At 42.6% G+C, this 19,484-nt stretch overlaps 1 protein-coding gene across 2 annotated transcripts in view; it reads left to right on the top strand.

Moving 5' to 3' along the window:
- The first annotated feature begins 388 nt into the window (after positions 1-388).
- Positions 389-19,484, top strand: part of TTLL7 (tubulin tyrosine ligase like 7) — a 124,029-nt gene continuing 104,933 nt past the window's right edge. Inside the window, exon 1 of one of the 2 annotated variants that reach the window (XM_060232110.1) lies at positions 389-634. The gene's annotated coding sequence lies outside the window, so the exon portion shown is untranslated. Of the gene's footprint in view, positions 635-5,018; positions 5,221-19,484 lie in introns of those variants that run through there. The other variant, XM_060232109.1, reaches the window with a different exon arrangement.

Below are 19,484 nucleotides of genomic sequence, written 5' to 3'. Positions count from 1 at the left end.
AATAGTCAGTTCTTGGTGGCCGTGAGCATGTGAAATGCTGCTTTTTACTTTGTAGGAAGTCAAAGTTTGTGCTCATTATCTTATTTTATTGTTTATAATTCTAATAGCTCCATTACAAAATAATGATAATAAAAAGGAGAATAATTTATGAATGCCCTAAGGGAATCCACAGCTGTGGAAGAGAGTAGGAAGTCATTCATTAAGCTGGAAGGAGAAGGAATTAAAAACAACTGAGAAAATGAATTGTGGAAGTTTTCGACTAAACGGCTAGTATGGTTTGAAGCCAGTTATTTTTGAAAAGTAACGTCATACTAAGATATTTGACCCATGGAATGTGAGTTGCTTTTTTTCTTTTTCAGGAGAAGCAGAAAGAAAAGAATGTGTGGTTGGTTGGTTTGTTTTCATAGCATCTATTTCCTGTAACAGTTTTCTAAAGAATGAGACATATTGTAAAAAAATATTTGTAGAAGATAATATCTAGTTGGGAAATGGTCCCTTTAAATCTTCATGTTCTGTTTGGTTGCCTAGGACAACTTCTGTAAACATTAGTGAACCTACATGTGACCTCTGAAAAAGCTGGGAACTGAACTTGATGGGAAAGGTTAGGTCATTTCAGAGTTTCTTGAATCATACTGTAAGTACTCACAATAAATGACAGAGTGGTTTGGTTTCTTTAGATGCTATTTGCTTCCTGCTTTTGGAGTTTACTTTCAGTGTATGAAGAGGAATATATACCACTTTTTAAAGTATACCAGATTTGTTTTTGTATTATTTCAACTGCTTAGTATATATTGGTATAAAGAAAATTAGATATTACTCATAGGGCATCATGGAAAACACTTGGAATCTTTGGCTGTAAGAAGTTATTAATCCATACTCCATTGTAAATGTGTAAACTTCTGAGAATAACTGCAATGAGAGTGCTGTAAGAAATTCTTCATATATTCTTGCATATTCTGTAGTAGCAGTTTCTGGAAATCAGTCAATCATGATACTTGGTATTCCAGATCAGTTATAATATGGTAGACCTTGTTGGATGATGAAGAAATTTCCAAATAACACTGTTTCTTAGGGATAATCTTCAGTGTAGTATAGTGGTTAAGACAGCCAGTTTGGTGTAGTGGTTAAGAGCAGCAGACTGTAATCTGGAAAACCAGGTTTGATTCTCCACTCCTTTACATGAAGCATGCTGGCTGGCCCTGGGTGACCTTGGGCCAGTCACAGTTCTCTTAGAACTCTCTGAGACCCCACCTAACTCACAAGGTGACTGCTGTAAGGAAAGGAAGGGTAGGCAAATGTAAACTGCTCTGAGACTCTTTACGGTAGAGAAAAGCAGGTTATAAAATCAACTCATCTTCTTCAGGTTCCTCATCATTCTTTATTATACAAGATAGGAAAATGGCTGGCTGGTTCTTTGTTAAGTTGATCAGGAAATCATAACTGAAGTTCTTACCTTCAAGGCCCTATATGGCCAGGGGCCAGCATACCTGTGGAACCGCCTTTCCCCATATGTTCTCCAAAGAGCACTATGGTCAAGTTTGCAACATTATTTATCTGTTTCTGGCCTGAAAGATGTTAGGCGGGCTTCGACTAGAGCCAGGGACTTTTCAGCTCTGGCTCCCAAGCTGTGGAATGAACTGCTGGAAGAGATCAGGGCCCTGTGGGACTTGCTACAGTTGCACAGGGCCTGTAAAACTGAGGTTTTCTGGATGGCTTTTGGTTAACATCTTGAGGCCACCAGCAAGAGTGATCTAGCTCCCTGCTGGTGTTACTGTTACTTTTAATAAGAACCATCTGTGTTGATATATCATATGACCACTATTGCTGACTATAGCCTGTAGAGCTTTTATGTCTGTTTTATGGTATATTTTATAATTTTATTGTATTTATTGTTTATGATATCTGAATGCACTATGTTGGATGCTGCCCCAAGCCATTTGTGGAGGGGCAGGGTACAAATTAATGGAAATAAATGAAATACAATAATGAGTAACTGAAATATTTACGTAACTGTTTTACCAGTGATATTTTTAGCAGGCATTCTTAATTTGATTGATCTACCATAGTCATATTTAAAAATCATTAGTTCAGGATTTTAAATGTGATATATTTTCAATAAGATACTATTTGTTCCCCCTTGTTAGTATCAGTAGTTGGAGGTTTATACAGAAGAAGAAAATCACCAGAGCAATGTAATCACAGATGAGTAGAAAGTTCTATTTCCAATTAAGTTTAGAACTTGTGCACTGCAATTTTTTTTCTAGATTTGGTTAATGTGATCAGTGGTTTGTACTTTTTTAGGCCTCAGGTATTTGTCAGAAGCAATTTGGCTTTGTTTCTTCTTGTAGGATACTTCTGTTAATTTGGTCCCCTGAAGCAGGAGACCTTTGTTCCTAAGGCTCATATTACCTTTGTTGGTATGTGACTGTCAGTAGGAAGACACAGACTCTGAAGTGTTACTGATACAAATTAAAGGTTTTATTGGAAGGCGCACATGCATCATACATTACAAAAGCAAACTGAATCAGATATCTGATATATGTATATATACAAAAGGACATGGTTACAAAACCATCAGAAAGATGTATATAGCTACAGTAAACAATATAGGATACATAAATAGGCAGTGCATCAATAAGACATGAGCCTACTATAGGGATGTGCAATTTTTTAAATCAGTATTTTCTGGTTTGAGTCTACTGGTATGGTATTTGGATCTGATATTTTGCAGAAATCCTGATTTTTTTTTTGGTCCAATAAACCCAAACGGGAAAATAGCAGGAAAAAAAATACCAGGCTGAACTTGGGGCTGACTTGGTTTCTCCTGTAGCCCAGTTTAAACTGGGCAGCGGAAGAAGGCAGCACAGAGCTGTGCCTGCAGGGAGTGATGGGCTCCCCCATGGGCACAGCAATTCCAGCTGGACTGCCCTCTCTTCAGGCCCATAGCCACGAGGCCCCCTGACTTGGGGCCCCTAACCAGCCTCCAGTGCCTCAGCTGCATCCTTCTCCATTCTGCCGTCCTCATACACTGTTGCTTCTGCTTGCTTATGGGACGTGATCATATACAGTTGCTTCTGATTGCTTAGGGGCCAGAAGAATTCTCTGACCCCTCAGCAAACAGAAACAACGAAGCACTTTTGGAGCCCAGGACTGAAAGTTAAGCTCCGTGTTGCTTCTGCTTGCTTAGGGGCTGGAAGAAATCTCTGACCTCTCAGGAAGCAGAAACAATGGAGCACTTTCCGTGCCCAGGACTGAAAGTTAAGCTCCATGTTGCTTGCTTAGGGGCTGGAAGAAATCTCTGACCCCCCAGCAAGCAGAAACAACTGGGCACTTTCAGCGCCCATGTTGGGCTGACGTTGGACTAGAGGGTACCTGCAAGAAGAGGCCGTTCTGGCCCTCAAGTGGGGCGGCGGGGGTAGGAGGCGATGGCTCCATTGCAGACAGGGCAGGGTAGGGTAGACTGGCACACACAAGTGGAGGTCCTGGCTGCAGTCCTGGGCTGGTGATCAGTGGAGAGGTGATGTTCGCCTGCAGGGGTTTTCTGGCCTGGTCTTGCTGGCCACCAGAGCGAGGGTGGGAACTGTGCTTGCGCAGCCTTGGCTCGCCCTCTAACAGGAAGAAATCCGAAGTGGAGGTCTTGTAGCCCCAGAAGTCAGTTGCGACTTGGTGGCACCTTCCACCCCCCCCCTTGTCTTGCCAGGATCATGCTACAGGTAAGGGCAGGAGACCATGCAGCACGTATCTAAACCTCTGAGTGGCTCCCCACCAGAGCTGCTGGAAGAGGGCTGGAAAGGGATCATCTTCTCTAGGCTAAAAAAAAAAAATTGTAGCAGCCCAACAAAGTAAATTAGCTTGATCTGTAACACCCTCACCTTCTCCACCAGACCAGCTACTAGCAACGGAATAACTAGAATTCCAGCAAAGTGGTTCCGCCTCCTCACCCATAAATGGAAAACAGAAAGCTAGATGATGTATTCAGCAACTACTGATTAAACATAGGAGCAAAGTGACCCAACTTGCCTAACCTTTTCTTTCTCATTAGATTGTATTTATGTTAAATGTTCTGCTTTTCAGCGTCACCCTGGCTCCATACAAATATTTAAATTAAAGAACCACCAGTCAGGGAGACAGCAGTACAAGGCATATAATATGCTTGAAGCTCTCCTGCGTCGTCCCTTTCATTTTAGTGTAGCAGCCTGATGATAGACAATTCTAGCGTCGCGCACTGGGTAATCAGACACGATTAACGGCAGGCGAGCCCCTTTAGGTATTCTGAGCACATGGTGGTGGCACACAGAGCAGTTTTGATTCAGAGACCCATTATCTCGCCACAATTTAAGGAGACAGGTGATAGGGGAAGAAAAAGAGGTTATAACTCATTAGGAGGCCGTTTTCTGCCCCAATGATCGTCACCGTGTGAGAGAGCAAGGAAACAGAGATGTAAGCTGGAGAATTGCTAATACAGTTTATGAGTGTATATACGTGTGTGATTCAGTAAGCCAGAGAGCTAGCACACACGAAAAGCTGAGCCTTACCGCACGCTTAGTTTGGAAGGAAATCAGCAGGGTTTTAATAACTCATTTAGGAAGACGCGCCGTGAAGTGATGTGTGTGCAAAACCATCCCCAGGATTGTACGAAGTTAACTAGCTCAGGAGAATCGCGTAGGTGAATGCAGCGAGCTGTCTGTGCCAACCTCCTTGTTGAGTCCGAGCAATTTGCCGTCTACGGCTGAGCGCCAGTAGAGGCTTTTGAGGCGGGACTCTGCATTTCGCCGGGAGCAGGGGGTGTGTGGTAAGAAACGCCGCTAAAGGGGCTGCTCCTTCTTTCGTATTCCTGTCAGCCTGCTGCCAAATGCCGTTCTTCGCCTCCTCACCTCCTGTCCCCTTATTTCACTGTGCAAGAGAAAGCGAGCGTTTGGCTGAATTTCACCTCCCGTTGCAGCTATTTTCCCCACCCCCGTTTAGCAATAGTTCGTCCCGGCCTCCCTTCTCTGCTGCAACACTCCCCCTTTCAGTGTGTTCAATCCTGGCGAGCGCCGAAGCAGATGCTGCTGCTACTGCTGCAGGGGCAGAGTTGGGGAAAGGGGTGCTACAGACAAGGCTAATTTGTCTGGTTGGGCTGCAGCGATTTCTTTTTTTAAGCTTAGAGAAGGTGGCGGCATCCGAACACTCCCGAGGGAATCACTGCCCCAGAGGACGCGTGACTGTCTTGGACTGCAGGTAAATGGGAGCGAGTCATTGCCCTTTTATTTTCGCCACCCTCGGAGCTTGCCCTTCCAATGTGGGCATTAAAATACATCGGATGTCTTCCTCGCCTGCCCGCTTTCTTTTTGCCTGTGTCCTGCAAAAGGGCTGCAATGCTGTATGGTATCCAAGGGGAGAAACCAGTTGAAGAGCCAATGCTGATAATGATTCAGCATCGTTCCCTGCAAGCAGGAGAGCGGGGGGTGGGGGTGGGGTGTCAGAAAGGAAATCACCAGGGGAGGTCTCTTTTTCGTGCTTTCCTGAAGGTGTTAATTTCCTTACATTTCAAGACCTGCAGTGTCAGGCTTGCGTTGTCATGTAAACCCTGGTCGCCTGTCATCCTGCCCCCATCCTTTTTAAATTTTCGTTTGCGGTAAGTATTGAACTCTCGGATGGCATTGTTCAGCATCCTCAAGGGCTTTGTAGCCCAGCTGGTTTCACTGGTAGTGCAGAAGATAAAGGGCATGATCTTGCAGCACTGTCTTGCCTGAGAAATGGTAGTATCTTCAGTTGCACAGTGAGGGACTGTAGGAGTTGGGAGAGAAAGTCAAGGACAATTAAAATGATTGCATTAGGCCTATGCTGTAAGGTGCTGTCTTTAGGAAATGCTTTCAGTTGTATTTGAAAATAATACTGAGATCTGTGTTCTTTTTAGAAGACAGAAGGCAAGTGAATAATGATGCAGATGATTATCTTCAGATAAATGTTTGCATGAAAAATTAAATCTCTGGATTGATAATGCTGAATTGCTACTTTGGTGAGGCAGCTGTGTGAGAGAAACTAAATCCTGAGTGCTTGATGTATGCCTACAAATAAAAATAGGCTAGGCTACAAAAGGACACTTATTAGCTGTAGTCCCAAATGAAATCCTTGGAAGAACAATGGGAATTGAATGGGTTGTTTCTTTCTCTGTCTTTACTTTCATCTTCTGGTTGAGAAGCAGATGCATATCTGGTGGTGGGATACACGTGCACACACACACACACATACATGCATGTTGGTGGGGAATAAATGTGTTTATTTACTGTGCTAACTTTTTTTGCTCTAATGATAGAGAAGTATTCTACATAAAAGGCTATCCTTAAGGCAAAACAAATTATATACAGGCTGTTCAAACTATTATACTTCATTTGTTGCAATCATAGATCAGCCAGCATGGCGTCATCAGCACATGTACATACAGTAACTTTTCAGAACCATGTAGTAGGCTAATTTCATGAGTACAGATGTGTAACTAGCTGCTTTCTTAAATAAGCTGAAGAACAAAATTTGGCCACCTTAAAGGTGGGTCTCATTAGAACAAGCGGAGAGGAGGAGGAATATATAAAATTTCTCAGATATACCTGGAAAATTTGGAAAGATTGGAGTTATATATAGAAACCAAATGTTGCTTTACTGAGGGTAGTACAGTAGCACATGGTCAACTGTTTCGACTGTGTCTGTTTGACAGGGGCGAACATGTTGAGAGTAATGGATACATGCACATCTCCCTTCCAAAAGAGCTGATAATAAGGCATTCAAACAGGCCAAGGTGAAGGGTGTTCAATATTTGGGGAATTCTGAAACACATGGATGGTCTACTGGACCAGCATTATTAGAAATATTGTAGTGCAGGAAAAAAGAGGTTAAAATGACCTCCATCTCTGTGTCCCTGTTTAGTGTATTGAAGTCAAATAACCCTTCAGAGGACAAATGAGTTTGTTACTCAGCAAATGACTTCTATTTCGTGAACAAGCATCCTGTCATGCTGATTACACAGCAGTGTGTGATGGGATTATTTTAAGAGGTGGAAATTTTGAGGCACTGATGGGTTGTTGTAGAATGCTAGAGAAATAACATTTATCCAGGACATTTGGCAAGGCAGTTTCAGGCAGGGGAAAGTGTGTGTGTGTTTTTATGAGATACTGTTGTATCATTTGCTGAGGAACTGTGGTTATTTAAAAGGGGTTCTGAGAAGAGCTTTGCAGCTAGTGTTGTAGGGGGAAAAAGAGAGAAAGCATAGGTGTTCATTTCTTACATTTAGTCCTTTAAAATGCTCAAGTGCCAGTGTGGCTTGGAGACATGAAATGAACTATTGGGCATTAAATAAGGGTAGGAAAATACTCCCCCCCCCTGTTTTGTGCAATTACAGTGCAGACTGTTACTACTGTTTTATATATGGCGTGTTAATTTGCAAAGTGTTTTTCACAGTATTCAACCCACCCATCTGTGTCAGATACTGTAGGTTGCTGTTAGGCCCATTTAAGCATCTAAAGAACTAAAATGTTTACTTTTGGCTCAGCCCCAAGAAAAGACCCTTCTCATTGACTTCAAGTTGGCTTAGAGTGGCACTGTTAGTGATGCCCACAGTGCATGTGGAACTTGAAGCCAAGTTTTCCAAGTACATGAATAACTTCCGCCTTGTCTCTCCAGTTTTTGGATCTCTCATAATCCTTTTTGCATAAAAGAATAATTTACATTGTATTCCGTGGGGCTTCGCACATTGGAGTGTGTTGTGCACTTCGGTGAAAATACATGTAGAAATTGATTTTTATTACTCTTTTTAATGGGTTGTAGCTTGTGTTGTATAGCCTCATCCTCTTCCCTGATGAGCTACATCTGTAGCTGATGAAAATTATTCTCCAGTTTCAACTTTTCCATCTTAGAAGAAGAAATTCGATTTATATCCTGCCCTATACTCAGTCACAAACTCCTTTACCTTCTCCCCCGCCCACACAACAGACAACCTGTGAGGTAGGTGGGGCTGAGAGAGCTCTTACAGCAGCTGCCCTTTCAAGGACAACTCCTATGAGAGTTATAGCTGACCCAAGGCCGTTCCAGCAACTGCAAGTGGAGGAGTCGGGAATCAAACCCGGTTCTCCCGGATAAGAGTCTGCGCACTTAAACACTGCACCGAACTAGCTCTCTAGGGTAATCTGACACTTAAAAACTGGTTTCTGTCTAGAAGTAGTTATTGGAAGGAGAATTTTCTTCAACCTAGTGTGATGTTACTGCTACTGAGAATGGAATACTTTCTCTAAGCTCCTGCTTTCCACTCATTTTCTTCTATGGCAGTGATGACATTTAGTGATTACAGAACTCCACAAGTTCAGTGATAGCAGCCACAGCCTTCTCCTGATTTATGGGTTTTCTAGAATGGGAGCCTTTGTTTAGAAAAGTGAGGGAAGGTTATTTCCCTACTTTCTCAATTACTAGTTGATTACTTAATTGTGCTTGAGTAGCCAGACACATTTTTTAAAAAAATATCTGTAGAAGAAGCAGGTATTCTCTGTACAGTAGTCCTAGATAGATCTGTGCATAATTGTAATTTCAGAGCTTTTGGCTATCATTTTTGAGAATTCTTGAAGAACAGGAGAGGTACCAGAAGATTGGGGGCGGGTGGATGTTGTCCCCATCTTCAAGAAGGGAAAAAAGACGATCTGGGTAACTACTGACCCATCAGCTTGACATCTATACCTGGAAAAGTTTTAGAACAAATAATCAAACAATCGGTCCTGGAACATTTAGAAAGAATGGATGTGATTACTAAGAGCCAGCATGGGTTTCTCAAGAACAGGTCATGTCAGGCTAACCTGATCTCTTTTTTTTGAGAAAGTGACTACCTTGCTGGATCAGGGGAATGCTGTAGACACCGTTTATCTTGACTTCAGTAAGGCTTTTGATAAGGTTCCACATACTGTCCTTGTTGACAAGTTGGTAAAATGTGGTTTGGATCCTGTTACAGTTAGGTGGATCTGTAACTGGTTGACAGATCGCACCCAAAGAGTGCTTGTGAATGGTTCCTCATCCTCTTAGAGCAGGCCCGGTGCTAAAGGTTCTGCCGCCCCAGGCAGAACCCTGCCCCCTACCCCCCAAGGACTTAAATCGTGTGCACGCAGCATGCACTGCACAATGACATCACCAAAAGTGACATCATTGCGCTGGCATGCTCTGCTGGCCCAGGCAGCTCCCTCTGAAAGGGGCAGGAGGACTGGGCAAGGGGCAAGCCAAGTGTTCTTGCTCAGCTCGCTCCTCACCCAGCTCTCCCACCCCCTCCAGAGGGAGCAGCCTGGAAAGCGGCCACCTGCACGCTTCTTCCTCCGTTCCGATTTGAAACGGAGGAAGAAGCATGCAGCTGGCAGCTTCCCAGGCAGCTCAGTCTCTTTGAAGGGGGGGAGTGGGCTGGGCGAGGGGCGGGCCATTTTTGCTTGGCCCAACCCTTGCCCAGCCCGCCCCTCCCTTTCAAAGGGAGCTGCCTGGGAAGCAGCCGCCTGCATGCTTCTTCCTCCTTCCCCCTCGTCCAGTCCACTCCCCCCCTTCAGAGGGACTCAGCTGCCAGGGAAGCTGCCGCTCTCATGCTTTTTCCTCCATTCCAAATCGGAACGAAGGAAGAAGTATGCAGGTGGCCTCTTCCCAGGCAGCTCTGTTGGCGCGAACGGAGATGGCGAGGGGGTGCCTGCCCCCGTTCTCCACCCCCGTGGCCAAGTGGCACCTGAGGCGGTGGCCTACCTGACCTACGCCCACACGCCTGGCCTGTCTTGGAGAGGAGTGACAAGTGGAGTGCTTCAAGGATCTGTCCTGGGACCTCTTTTATTCAACATCTTTATAATAGAGGAATGTTTATTAAATTTGCCAATGAGACTAAATTGAGAGGGGTTGCAAATACAGTAGAAGACAGAAACAGTATACAGGATGACCTTGACAGGCTGGAAAACTGGGCTGAAATCAACAAAATGAATTTTAACAGGGATAAATGTAAAGTTCTGCATTTAGGTAAGAAAAATCCAATGCATGGTTATAGGATGGGGGGGACTTGTCTTAGCGAAAAGGATGTGTGAAAAGGATCTAGGGGTCTTAGTGGATCATACGCTGAACATGAGTCAACAGTGTGATGCGGTGGCTAAAAAGGGAAATACAATTTTGGGCTGTATCAACAGAAGTATAGTGTCTGGATCATGTGATGTGATGGTATCACTTTACTCTACTCTGGAAAGACCTCACCTAGAGTATTGTGCTCAGTTTTGGGCACCACATTTTAAGAAGGCTATAGACAAGCTGAAACAGGTCTAGAGGAGGGTGACAAAGATGGTGAGGGGTCTGGAGACCAAGTCCTATGAAGAAAGGTTGAAGGAGCTGGGCATGTTTAGCCTGGAGAGGCGGTGTCTGAGAAGTGATATGATCACCATCTTCAGGTATTTGAAAGGCTGTCATATAGAGGATGGTGTGGAATTGTTTTCTGTGGCCCCAGAAGGTAGGACCAGAACCAGTGGGTTAAAATTAAATCATAAGAGTTTCTGGCTGAACATTAGGAGGAACTTCCTGACAGAGCGATTCCTCAGTGGAACAGGCTTCCTCGGGAGGTGGTGGGCTCTCCTTCCTTGGAGGTTTTTAAACAGAGGCTAGATGGCCATCTGATAGCAATGAAGATCCTGTGAATTTAGGGGGAGGTGTTTGTGAGTTTCCTGCATTGTGCAGGAGTTTGGACTAGATGACTCTGGAGGTCCCTTCCAACTCTATGATTCTATAATTTCTGTCTATTCAGTAGTGTAATTTTTAAAACACTTTTCTCAACATGTGGTTCTTATCTGTTGAATGATTCTTAAAAACATAAGAGAAGCCATGTTGGATCAGGCCAATGGCCCATCCAGTCCAACACCCTGTGTCACACAGTGGCCAACCCCCCCCCCCCCAGATGCCATCAGAGGTTCATCAGTGACTTTGGAAGCCCTCCCACTGTTGCCCCTCAAGCACCAAGAATACAGAGCATCACTGCCCCAGATAGAGAGTTCAATCAATATGCTGTGTCTAATAGCCACTGTTGGACTTTTGCTTCATATGTTTATTCAATCCCCTCTTGGAGCTGTTTATGCTTGTAGCCACCACCACTTCCTGTAGCAGTGAATTTCGATGTGTCAGTCATGAGTGAAGTACTTCCTTTTATCCATTTTAACCTGATTGCTCAGCAGTTTCATTGAGTGTCCACAAATTCTTGTAGTGTGAGAAAGGGAGAAAAGTGCTTCTTTCTCTGCCTTCTCTTTCCCATGCATAATCTTGTAAACCTCTAACTTCCCTGAACTCTGAAATTTATCATGATTGATATTTGATAGTTGATTACTGAGTGGCCAGGCTCTTGCTACTGATTTGTCTTTATGGTTTCAGAGAGGTAGCTATATTGGTGTGTTGCAAAAACCCAAAAAGTGATCTTGTGGCAGATCAAAGGCTAACAGATAAATTGTGGTATAAGCACTCTACTTCATCAGATGTATGAAGTAATCCTAAACTTGCAGATATCTATGGGAGAAATTGTGATTAGTGAGGTTAAAAGGCTGGGGGTCCATGGTGTCTCTTGGCGGCCCTGTTGTGGAGGAAGCTAACCGGCAAACCACCTCTGCTTTCTCAGTTACCCTGAAAGCCCCTTCCTAGCTAGAGCTAATGGCACTTTAGACAGACACACACAGTCAGGGTGGGAGGGAAGGCAGCCTGGTATAGACTGATTTAGTCAGATCTTGGAAGCTGAGCAGGGTCAGTACTTGGAAGGGAGACCAGCAAGGAAGACTCTGAAGAGGAAGTCAATGATAACCACCTCTGCTTTGCACTTGCCTTGAAAACCGCTTGCTGGGATGGCTGCAAATTGATGACACTTTACACACACACATACACACTCACACGGGTGCGGGTACTCCAGGGGAAAGCAACATCTTCCAGACCTTGGTGTTTAGGCCGCTAGTTCTACTTCCTATAGGCTGCTCAGCTGACTTCAATTCACAGCAGTTGTAATTGATGACTAACACAATTTGTATACCAATAAAGCTACTGAAATGGGCTAATACAATTAGAAAGGACATTTTAACACCTGTAGTAGGTGTTACACCTTAAGGTGTCACGACATTACTTTTTGATTTTTTCCTTTAATATTTAATCCAAATCTTTTATATTGGGAGATGAGAGTATTGGCAAGAAGAATGAACTGGGACGGTCATTTGGTCAGTTTTTCTTTTAAAATAGCTAACTTTACCAGGGGTTGGTTCTTTCTTCACTTGCTACACCATAAATTCTTTCCAGATTTTAGCAACACAGCTGTGATATTTGTGCAATTTGCCGGAGGCTATGGAAACAAGTTTCAGGGTAGTCAGCATATGTCCTACATTTGTCTTTAATCCAATTTTGGCTATGCAATGTCTGAGTTGGCACACTTTTTAAAAAGCAAAAATTATCATTAGACTGTGCTAGTTACAAGCTTGTTTCTTGTTCTTCAACTAATGAATTCTGCTGTGCTTTTGAAAGAAAGACCCATTTCTCACTAGTGTTGCTCTGTTCCTAGGTTTCTGTTTTCCCGTGGCACAAGCGATCGATTTCCCACCAGTTGCTCTGTGGGTGCATTTTGATATGGGGCTCCCTCCAGTCTCCTATGTGGTTTTCTGATGCTGTCTTTTAAGGACTATGATGCCATACAGGGAATTGGAAGGAACCCTGTGTCAAAATGCGCCATTGGAGCAACTGGTGGGAAATTGATTGTTTGCATCGGGGAAACAGAAATCTGGGGGTGGTGCAACACTAGTGAGAAATTGGTCAAAGTTTCTCTTGCATTGATTCTTTATGCATTCTGCAAATGTTCTATTTTGCTTTTGCAGCAACATATTTTATTATTGAAGTGTTATGCACATGAGAGTTTGTGGATCCTTGAGTACAAAATACATGTTGCTACTGTCAGATAAAGGTGTGGGGAGATATGAGGATTATCTACACTGGTACAATACTGTTGGAAAGCAAGCTATGCACATTTCAGACATTATAGAGTTTGTTGTTGCTTACCAGAAAAGACGGCTGTGATATATTGTAACTTAAACCCAATTAGGAACTGCCTCTTCTAAGCCTGGGAAAATTGTAAATGCTGTATTGGTCAGCCAGCACCTTATGTGTGAGAAACTTTGATCTTGTATGCAAGCTGAATTGTCCTATTTCCTATCTCAGTGTTCTCTGGAAATAAGAAGCCAGGAGACAAAGAGTCATAAACTAGCCATGTAGCAGCTAGGTCGCAAATGCATCGTGCAGAATGCAGTGTTTATTTCTTTTACTCTCAAGTACCTTTTCCTGATGCAGGCTCGTAGCCATGGATAGGGGCTAAACCCCTCCACCCAACCCCCCTTCCAACTATATGGCCTCTCCTTTTGCTGCCCTTTTCTCCCCGCCACCGCCATTGCTCTCCCCGTCCCCCCGCCACTCTTGTGACCCCTGCCCTCTTCAACGCCACTGCTCTGGCGGTCCCACCATTCTGTCAACCCCTGCCCTCCTCTGCACTAACTCCCCCCTCCCTCCCATCCACCTGGTAGTGCTGACTCCCAGGGCTCTTTCAAGGGCTGGTCGGCAGGAAAAGCGGCGTTGAGGCCGGCTGGTCCTTCCTGTTGCCCCTGTGCTGAACGTGCTGAGAGCACTGGAAAGCCGGCAGAGACCTGCTGGCCTCAGTGCGCTTTCCCCACTGATTGGCGGGAGTATGGGCTCCTTGAAAGCCCCAGGAGCCGGCACTTTACCAGGTGGGTGGGAGGGGGAGGCGCCGCGGAGGTGGGTGGAGGCTGATAGAGTGGTGGGGAGATTGGGGGCCACCAAAGTGGTGGTGGCAGAGAGAGTGGGGACTGCCAGAGCGGGGGGCCCCACCATCTAAAATTTTATTCCCTGCTTCCCCCCCCCCCTAAAATTTTCTGACTATGGCCCTGTCCTGATGTTTTATGCTAGTAAACTTTTATTTCTTTTGATAAGCAATGGTCTTTGACACCTTTATGCAAACTCCTTGCCTCTAATTTAAAATGAATATCCCAACAAATACACACTTAATACAGTGCTAGGGTATTTCCAGCAAGAGCTATAGGGCTTTTTTTGAGCTGGAACACAGCTCCAGCTGGCTTGGCATGTGTAGGTGTGGCTCAATATGCAAATGAGTACCTGCTGGGTCAGTGCACCATCCATTGCCATTCCTACCTAATCTTCATATACGTGATAATAAGTGAAGTGTGATGTCATATTTTATGAGTACCTGAAGCATTCTATAAACTTCATTTGAAGTTTTTTTGCTTTGCATTCACTTTTTAATAAACACCTAGAACTGCGAAAGGAGTAAGGTTGTCAGCTTTGCACTTCTCAAAAAGGAACTGGTATGGAAATAGAAAGTATTGTGTAGCAGATTTAGGCACAGTTATGTATTGACAAAGTTATTTTAATTTTTGCTTAGTAGAAAAAACAAACACCCTCCCCCACCCTCAATATATCCTTATTTGGTTTCATTATTTTGGGTTTGCTTCCAACTTTGTCTTTGGAGTGACATTTGTATTTTTAATACCTATTAGTAAGCACACTTATATGAACATGTGAAGCTGCCTTATACTGAATCAGATCCTTGGTCCATTAAAGTCAGTATTGTCTACTCAGACTGGCAGTGACTCTCCAGGGTCTCAAACTGAGGTTTTTCACGCCTATCTGCCTGGATCCTTTTTAGTTGGAGATGCCGGGGATTGAACCTGGGAGCTTCTGCTTACCAAGCAGATGCTCTACCACTGAGCCACCATCCCTCCCCTAATTGTGAAATATCCCTACTGCTCCACTGGTGGACCTCCTGATGGCACTTGGGTTTTTTTGCTGCTGTATGACACAGTGTTGGACTGGATGGGCCATTGGCCTGATCCAACATGGCTTCTCTTATGTTCTTAAAGCTTCTGTGTTATTCCACAGTGAATGTCCCCAATCGTATAGGTTCACTATTGCATGTATTTGTTTTGTGAAAAGATCATGGAAGTCTTGAGAGCAACATGTTTTCGCTGGCTCTAGTTTAAGACTTAAAAGTATAGCATCAATAAATGGAGAATCAAGCTATGGTGTTTAAACTTTGTTGAGACCCAGGGACTTGCCTTTAATCCTTTTGTTCAATCTAGACTTTTAGTATCCATGTAGGGATGTTACCTATCACTAGAGGATCATCAGTTTCCCCATCTCAATAGTGATTATCAACAGTTGCATCATTTCTGAAATTCTGGTGGTTTTTTTTTAAATTACATTTTCTGATTTTCCATCCTTATTGCTCTGGTCTCTTCTCCAGGGAAGCTGATGTAAGAGAGTAGGGAGAGTGATAATTGTGAACGACAGGATTGGGTCTGCCATTAGATACTGATCACCTCTGTAGCAGGATATTGATTATATTACAGGTTTTCTTGCTGATCATGCATGTTTTCATGTAGAAATGAACATATTGGGATTATCTATTGGTCAGATCTGATTGCATACATTTTTCTTTTATTTTTGATAGTTAATTAAACATTTGCAGAAATATTAGATTTATTGTCTTTAGTCTGGCCTTCTGATCTTGCTTGAAAAAGATAATGAGCACAAATCAGGCATATTTTTAGATGCATTTCTTCGATTCTTAACTGTTGATGAAATAATTGGTCAGTTATCTAGGTAATAATCTCATGTTTAAGGAAGATTTATCATAAGGCTGCTATTTTCTATATAAATACTTTGATATGATAAGCCAGTCCGTTATCTCTTGATGGAACTCTCAGAACCTACTAGATGAGATTCCTGTTTATGTGTGTGACTTGAGTTTATAGAAAAATTCCTGACAATAGTTCAAGATAGCAATCTGAAATTTGATTTGCTTTAAATTTTACATATTCATATATGGTGGGAAAATGCTAGGGGTCTTGATATTATTGGTGCTTGCTTTTGCAGTTGTGGGTTAATTTAAGTGAATATTGGCTATTCCTCTAGGACATTTAGCTGCCTTTCTATACCTCTATGAATATTCTGTGGAGAAGTGCTAGGAAGAGTGCTACAATATTGAGTTATATGACTGTCCTTCCTCAGTGTAGTCCTTGCTGTTACTAGGAGCAAGAGTGGGTAAACAGCTCCTCTGAATATTTATTTTAGTTTTGTCTGTTGCAAAGTACCATTGTTGGCATGGAACTGAACCAGCAAATTGCCTTTCTGAATTCCTGACTTACCTCCCATGTCATTTCTCAGCCTCCCCCAATATTTTTGTGCCATCCTAATAATAGTATGATGTTACCTAATTCTCTACAGTGACCCACTAGGACATCTTCAGTGTATCTTGCTTAGTTTCAGCAAGGAGTGTAGCTGTGTAACTACCTGGCTTCCAGTATGTGAAATAAGCCTCCCTATGGGATTACACCAGATCTAAATAGACGTGAAAATTTCTTTCTAACCTCTCTGTTTCTTTGTGGCTCTACTGTCCATTCATCCTTCTCTTTCTAACCAGTGGTATTTTGACAGCTGTTTGCAAACACAGAAGTGATGAATGGCTTTGAAATGTTGTTGGGTCCTCTTACTTTTCCCCTGCTTATCTCCAAGCTGATTTCCTGGGAGATTTCTTGTGATGCTGTACTCACAAGTACACGCTTGAAGCTGTTGTATACTAAGACCAATTCCTCACTAGCAGTTGCTCTGCACCTGGGCTTCTGCTTTTCCTGGCTCAAGTGATCAGTTCCCCACCAGTTGCTGTGTGGGTGCATTTTGATCGTGTTTTTTGGAGAGCGAAACCACAAGGGAAATTGGAGGGAGCCGTGGATCAAAATGCTTGAGCCAGGAAAAGCAGAAGCCTGGGAGCGGAGCAACTGCTAGTGAGAAATCAGTCTAAATCAGACCATCAGTCCATCAAGGTCAGTACTTCTATTGGCAGCAGCTCTCCAGGGTTCCAAGTAGATATCTTATATCACCTGGTCTTTTGAACAGCACGTGTGGAAGACTGATCCTGAGATCTTCTGAATGAAAAGCAGAGGCTTGTTCACTAGCCACAGCTCAAAGACTTGTTTAGACACACTTATGTGAGTTGTGCATATAATAGGATGACAGAGGAAACCCTGGGCTCATACAAACTTCTGTGATTGCCATACAGATGTTAAATGACTATAGAAGTGATGTCTGTGGCACAATCTTTTCTTACAATGTTTGAAGTCACCATTGATTGTTTTGTCATGGAGGCACTTGGGGACTTTCAGCACAATCCTATGCATGTTTTCTTGGAAGTAAGTCTCACTTTGTTCTCAGAGGCTTATACCCAAGTAAGTATGCCTTGACTCTTAACCTCAGTGCTTAATTTAGGAAAGCTCACCAGAGGGTACTGTTGCCTCCCACATATTACTGTCCATTCCTCAATATCATTGGAATTCTTTTTGTGGAGATATGTTAAAAGTTTTCCTGGAGGGGTCTCCCTTCAGGGTTTTTGGTACTGCTCCCTCCTTTAGAGAAGCATTTTGTAACAACCTGGACCCATTTAGCTAACTCTTACAACAAAATACCACTAGATAGGATGGATAAGTGTTGTGCAAAGAATGTGGTGTGGGTTATGTACTTCTATGCAACTTGTCGACTTCAGGCCTTACCAGCTGAAATTCATCTATACATCTAGGTTGTAAACTCTGTTCTGAGATTGAGCTGGAATAACTGTGGTGCTCATGTCTTAATAAGTACAAGTGATCCTATCTGAAAAATGAAACAAGTCCCTGCTATTTTTTTGTATTTTTTTGGGAGGGGGAGGGTTTGAATACGCAAGAGCCAGAAACATGTTCCCTTATTTGCTGAAGGTCTCAGCTGGATGGTGTAGTACAGCAGTGGTGGTGGTGATGAAATTAACTGCCGTCTTAACTACCATAGTGAAGTTTTGATGCTTTCCTTCTTGGATTCAAGGTTTTTCACTTGTTCTTATCTGCACAATATTTCATAGCACCAAACTCTTTGGTAAACCGCATTAAAAATGCACACACACTGGGCACAAAAATGGGATGGGCTATACTGACTTTACAAATAAAGGGGGTAATTTCTGCTATTTTTTTAAAAATAAAAATCTTTATGTGGAATTCTGAAGTTAGTTCTAGCTGCAGTTATGATGCTGAGTAGAATGATGCTTGATCTTGGCTAGAATGATGCTTGATCTTGATCTGAGTCAGAATTGGTGACTCAGATGGGTCAAAATCTCTCTCTGGAACAGTGGAAAGGGCAAATCTATAACATTCAGTTTTTATTTTTGAATGTCCAGCCTGAGAAAGTGTTCTTTGTAACTTGAAAGTGCAAATACTACATTGTGAACATGGTTTAGTTTTAGTAAAAGGTTTTTTGTTTTACTGATTTTGTGATGAATGAAGTGCTTTCTGTTTACAGACCAGGCAGAGATGAAAACAAATAAAATAAAGGCATGAATCAAGTAAAGTCACTGGCTTAAAATGAACTGGTGTTTTAAGAAGGAAGAAGATGCTTCCTGATGTGTTCTTCCTGATGCTAGAAGTTCTATAATTTAGTCAGTGAAGAGAAAAACTGTTCTTGAAAGTGTTCTTGAAAGTGTTAGCTTGCGAGAACTTGGAAGTAAATTTTGAGTGCAGTTATGCCATTAATACAGATGAGGACATTTTTTAAAAATAAAACATGATTTTTTGTTCTGCTATGTTACATTCAAGCAGACGTGGATAGTTTCTTCAGTAATGTGCTTTATGTATATAGGAGCTTTTACTGTGAAGAGAAGTCTCTGTCCCAGTTTTTTAAAGTCTTTCCCACAATCTGTGCTTGAATGTTTAGAATTTCTCCTTGGGCTGCTATAATGATGGTTTCTTGTCATTTTGCACATGAATCCTGTCAAGACTATCCTTAGTTATTTTGTGAAGGCTTAAACTATTGGAAGAAATATATTTCAAATGTTTTCTGGTTGATCAAAAGGAGCCTTTGGATACCTTTGGTCCTTTGCTTTTCCACCAGGTACAACCTTTATATGTGTGTGTGTGTGTATGTATGATGGGCAGTTATTCATAATGGATCCTTGTCCCCCAAAGAACTAACATTTTATACTAGAAAAAGAATATGACCAAGGCAATGGAAGTTAAAAATAGGATGAGATTGATTTTATACTATGTTGCCACAGTTCTATATCTTATTCTCTGCAACCCCTTCAAAACTATAACTGGTTCCTATAATAGCATCTTCAAGGGTTATAATATGCATATAACAAATTATATGCAAAGCAGAATTGTTACTGATGACAATCTGTTTATGAGATGTGGGGATGGGTATGAAGCAGTTCTAGGTGTCACAGGAAGGGAGAGACTCTATGCTTTGATCTCTTTAACATTTTAAAAATAACGAGTGCTTGTCAACTGTAATGTAGTATTAAAAAGAACAATATCTGTGAGAACAATGAAAGCCTTTTGATGTCAGTTACTACTCCATCTGATTATAGGTCTTTGCTAATAACATTTACTTCTGTTTGAGCT

This window comes from Heteronotia binoei, chromosome 2, assembly GCF_032191835.1.
Source record: "Heteronotia binoei isolate CCM8104 ecotype False Entrance Well chromosome 2, APGP_CSIRO_Hbin_v1, whole genome shotgun sequence".
Classification (NCBI taxonomy): Eukaryota; Metazoa; Chordata; class Lepidosauria; order Squamata; family Gekkonidae; genus Heteronotia; species Heteronotia binoei.
Note: the sequence above shows the minus strand (reverse complement) of the source record. Positions and strands in the feature narration are given on the sequence as shown.